A 5,745-nucleotide genomic window follows, 5' to 3' on the forward strand; every position below is an offset into this window, starting at 1 on the left:
AAATAAACAATGAGATGCTTTTGCGTTAAGAAAATTCGTGCTAATAAATTGACGTTAAAACTGGCATAATTTAGACAAGTTTAAGTTTTAATATAATGCTGCGAACACCACTGTAATTTTGATATCTACAAATAATCTTTATTTCTGATGATATAAACATAACAATTAAAATGCGTAAAGTGCACTTTTTCGCGTATGTAACGTCGAAAGTTGAACACATTAAAATTATACTAGTAATTTTAATCAATGAACAATTAATGAAAATAAAATACGCGGGAGTTACGAGTATAAAACCAATCTCTAACGTGATGCGCTGCAGGACTGAACAAATATTCGAGCGCTTCTCGAGGATGCACCGGCCGCCGCGACGCTTGAGTCTGGCGCAGGCGCATTGTCAAGACGGCATCGGTCGCGGAGAGATCTTCTGGGCCCACGTGCGTGATCCATTGATCTTGGTCTTTATCATGTCGATAGAACCAATGAAAAGTATCGTGTAATTGTACAATTTGAGAAAAATATGATTGCAATCATTATTTGCCATATTATATATTTGTATATATAGTTTTATTCAAAAATAATTATAATTTTTTAAATTTCAAGCAATTCAAAGATGTAAATGCCATAAATTTTACATAAAAAGTTTATTTTTTTTAATTTATAACAAATGAAAGCTATTGAAATAATAGTTACTACATTAATAATAATTAAAAATTAGAGATATTATCTATAATAATTACTATCTATAATAATTAGATCTATAATAATTTTATCTTTATATGAATCATTTTTCTAACGTTTTATTTTCATTATTCTCGCATTAATTATTAGATCATATTTACGATATCAGTAGTTTAGTAAGTAAAAGAATCTATAAGTCTTTTCTAAAAAACAAGGGGAGTTTTATGTAATAATATTATAGTACAGATAAAAATGCGTTTACTCAGGTATTTTACAGTTAAAAATAGATTGTATTTTTGGTGTATTACATATTTTATGTTTACTTTATTGTGATTGTATTATCAATAATTATCAATAGGTAATATTAATAATTACAAATAAAATTCTCTCATTTATGGTTAGTAGACTTAAAACAGCAATCAAATTGAAATAGTATGAAAAAGTTTCTTTATTGAAATAATTTGTCCATAAGAATTCAAGAAACCTAGAAAATGATATTATACTTTTGACACTTTTATCGTCAGTCTTTGATAGTTTCTAAAAATAGAGAACGTAAAACAGGGGCCTCATTCACAAGTGAATCAAAATTCTTTTATAGAGTGCCGGTCATTTATCGGTGCTTTTATTTCCGTTGCTTCTTTTCTAAAACCTTTATCAATGTATTTAATAGCTAATCTTCATTATATATATAATTTCTTTAGAATAAGATCAAATCAAGAAAAATATAAAAAAAGCATCTTTGATCAAGAATAGAAAATATATTTTGTTTAGATTTATTGCTTTGTCAATTAATTATTCTCGTCTGTTTTTAAAAAATTTTTTGAAATTCTGAAAGTAGATATTTTTATTCACAAACATATATATTCATTTAATAATAGAAATATTTATGGAAGATTTGAAACATTTTATATATTTATGATATAATGAGATAAAAAAAGCATTGTACAACGACACTACTTATATCATAGTTTCATAATTTCGTGCTAATGTATTCGTTTTTAGTTTATGTATTCGCTAGTAGCATATATTGTAGCGTATATCAAGCCGCGCATTTGATACAGAAATTAGGCTGCTTCAATTAGTCAGATCAGAAAAGGGGACTGAGTCATTCGGTCCGAGGGACCGATGAAGGAATAATAACCGTCTTGAAGTCTCCACGAGAACAGTTCCCCATATCTTACACTCGAGGCTATCTTCGTTGCACTTGAGTTACATACCGTGTCGGATACGATTCATTAACGTGCCGAGATTCGGACTGCCAATGCTTCGTCTCAAACTTAGTGAAATTAAAAAGGTGAACTTATTTAATCTACAATCATTCAGATTTTATTAAATTATATTGCAATAAAAATCATTTAATACAATCTTGCAACATATAAAAAAAAATTTAGATTAACTACTAATTACATTGGCGTAAATGGCGATTCACATAAGTCGAAAAGAAGCATTAAGTGAGAGTATTGTGAGTATAGAAAATTAAATCTCAGTTGATATAAAAAATGTAATTATTTAATAAACATAGATTAATATCCAGACAGCACAAATATCTTAAAGGCACCTAAAACATTTGTGCTGTCTGGGATATATTTGACAAAAATAATAATAAATAAAAAATTGAAAAATCCAAAAATATTTTTTAATTAACTATTTACAGATGCAACTATTTAATCGTAATGAGTTAAAAAAAGTAATAATAATATGAAACAATAAACGTTGAGGATATTTTTGTGACAGGAAACGCAACGGATATTGCGGGAATGCCAAACGGATACGCGAAATCATTGCTTATGTACATCAACGCAGTTGCGGTGCATATAACGCGTTGCATTCGGAGCATATGTACTGTTTATAAATTTCTCGGAGAGACAGAAGAGATGATAAGTCGGCAGCGTTTATAGGTTCTTCGTTTTCTCGGAAATCTCGACTGACAAGAGAATCATTAGTAGTTCCCCTTACGGGGAATAATAACCGATAAAACTTTCTTGTTGGAATGCGCGCTTTGATCTATATAATGTGTCTTAGAAATAAGATATCAGACATATCAAAACACATTTTAACTATGTCTTACAAATTTTTTGACAAATTTTGAGTCGAATTTTTTTTAACAAATATTAACAGACCATTGGTTTTTAATTTACAAAAATAAAGAGTTAAAAAGTATAGGAGAAAATATATTATTTCGAGCTAAATTTAAAAAATGGAAACAAATACTGTAAAAATTTTATCTGATTTTAAGTTTTATCTAAATTTAAAGACTTATCTAAATAACAATTCCTGATATACATAAATATTAGATAAAACAAATTCAATGAGAAAAATAAAATTCGTAGATTTTTGGAGATAATGAGTTATTCTTCCAATTCTGCCGTATCATTGTTCTGTACTAGTCTATTGAAAGATTAAATCTTTGTAGGCGCGTGTTAGAACTTTTAACTAGATACTAATCCTTCTCAACAATCCTATAAGCTAGGTATAGCCGATGTCAGAATGATTGAAACACGTCTTGTTTCCAGATAATCTCTAAGGATTTACTTTTATATATAAATAAAAAATAATTATAATAATTATGAAAATATAAATACTATTTTACTAAAATTATATATAAAGCTCTAATTCTTATGTTCTATAAATAAATATAAAGAATAGGATATTTTTGTAGAGAAGTGATAACTTTTCTCTTTTTCAGCTGATAAGAAGTAAAATTTGATAAGATATAATAAGTCGAAGAATTTATTCTATAATAATATTTGTATATATCGAGATATCTAGTTTCTTGATACACATATACCTATTTCGGTCGACTCGCGGATGATCGGCGGGATCAATGAGCAAGCGTGCGTTATCGAAGAGCAACAGGGCGCGACTTTTGGTTCGCTGGATAAATCGTAGTTACCGGACATTGCGTATTGACCAATCAAACCTCGTTTATGTACTTGATAGTTGTTCCAACTCCGATCGCGTCTCTCGAATCCCTTTTTCGAGCACGAATCTAAATTGATGTTCCAAATAAAGCAAATCCAACGTATATTTTTAGTAAAGTTTCTACAGTATCACATTTTCGGTCTGGAATTTCGGATTTAGCGTTTCGCCATCGATCTAATTGATCTTTAATCCTTTTAATCGTATGATTATGCCGGCCTTTATTCTTCATCAGAAAATATTGAAATACAAAATCAATATTTATAAAACGCATTAAGAAATTAATGTTCTTCACAATTTCAACTTATTGTTAGTGCTAACAGAAAAGAAAAATATATATATAAAATTATTATTTACTAATAAATTATATTAATGCGTAAATTGTTTAAGTAAATATCAAATGACAAAAAATATTAATTCTTCAATATTTTCAGTTAATTTTTTTCAAGTTTGTAAGAAAAAAATTTTCTGCTTTTAATTTTTATGTAAAATTATTATTTTTTTGTTGTGCCATCATTAATGCACTATCTTATATTCTTATCTTATACACACAAAAACAAGAGGCAATTACGCAAGATCTCCTAAATTTGTTGTAATAATAACATAATATTATAAAATTTTTGAAAAAGTTTAGTTTGCTCGCCGCATGATTATATAGATTCTGATTTTAATGAAATAAAAGTACCTTTTTATTTTACTACTATTTTTTATCACAATGTATAAAAATCCTTAGATCTTAATATTTTGAAAGATATAAATAATTAACAGTTGCTGAGTTTCAAGCAGTTTTCAGAAGCTTTGTTTCTCTGCGACTTCTGGACAAAATCTCCAAGAGCGTAAATATTTATAACACGAGTAAATATCGAAACAGAATTATATATCCTTTCCCTTCTTCCGGATGTGTTTGTCATACTGCGCATGACGATGTATATACATACCTTCGCCATGATAATCTGAACAAATCCGAATTAAAGTAAAACTACGCGTCTGGATGGAAGTAGAACACAACTCAATATGTAGACGTTAATTGCGCTAATTACGCTGTTGCGATTCGAGCGGTTTAATTAACACAATTTCAGAACTCGGGACTTGAGGAACGGATAATTAATGATGATCAATTCCGCGAAGGTATATTACTCAGCAATTTTATTATCCGCACATGCACAGTAAAAATCAAGATGGGGATAAAAATAGCCACGGAGAATTTTACTAAAAATCATAACGTTACTATATTTACCATTAAAACATGAATTTTTATTTTTACGATTTAATTATTATAAATAGATTTCATTGTCAATATTTGGTTAACTAATGAAAGCTAGCGCTGTTTTGTAATCAATTCTTTTCTAATCTCTATTTATTATCATGTTGTAAAGATCGATATAACGTCTGACGGAAACTAACTGTCAGCACCGGAAGCGCTAGATCTCTGCTGGGGTAGCACCAGGAAGTACAACCGGTAAATAATATGAGGATAGAATCGAATATGTCGGCAGAATGCTTAATCTTGCGGTTACTGACCTCCGTCTTTCAATAGATTTATGTGGCTCGTTTTACTGCTCAACATACTCGTTTTGTGTCTGTCACGCTACGGATTGATCTCTTTATCACATAATACATATTTTCATAGAGCATGTCAATTTAGAAGATGTTGCGTAACTGACTCTTATTTTGTACATACAAAGTTTGTTAATGGTCGTAAAATAAAAAAGATGGTAATTTTATATGAAAGAAATAAAGTAAAAATATAAAAAATCTGTCAAAATAAATTTATCGATTTATAGAATAAGGTCATAAAATTATGTAGGCTTAAAATAAAGAGAAGATGTTATTAATTTTTAAATTCGATTTTTCAAAATAAAGTATTATAAAAACTTTTATTTTATTTTTTTATATAATTTTTTGATGTAGAATTATTTTCTCTTTTAATTATGCTAATAATGAGTCAAGTCTGTGCACGTCGTAATACAATATTGATTTTTTTGTAAACACCAAACAGAATAGGTGATTTTTTTTCCAACGTTTTTTATAATATTGAATAATATTTTTGGATATTTATTTAAAATATCAAAGTAAGATCATGGGGTTATTATATCGAAACATTTCTTTTTCTAGATGGAAGGAAATAATTTATGGCGTAGAGGAGCG

The 5,745-nt window shown here is 28.4% G+C and overlaps 1 protein-coding gene across 3 annotated transcripts in view; it reads right to left on the reverse strand.

The window, feature by feature from the left end:
* Window positions 1-5,745, reverse strand: part of stumps (DBB domain-containing protein stumps) — a 29,995-nt gene that overhangs the window by 13,572 nt on the left and 10,678 nt on the right. The window lies entirely within an intron of this gene.

The sequence above is a fragment of the Linepithema humile genome, chromosome 3, assembly GCF_040581485.1.
Source record: "Linepithema humile isolate Giens D197 chromosome 3, Lhum_UNIL_v1.0, whole genome shotgun sequence".
In the NCBI taxonomy this organism is placed as follows: Eukaryota; Metazoa; Arthropoda; class Insecta; order Hymenoptera; family Formicidae; genus Linepithema; species Linepithema humile.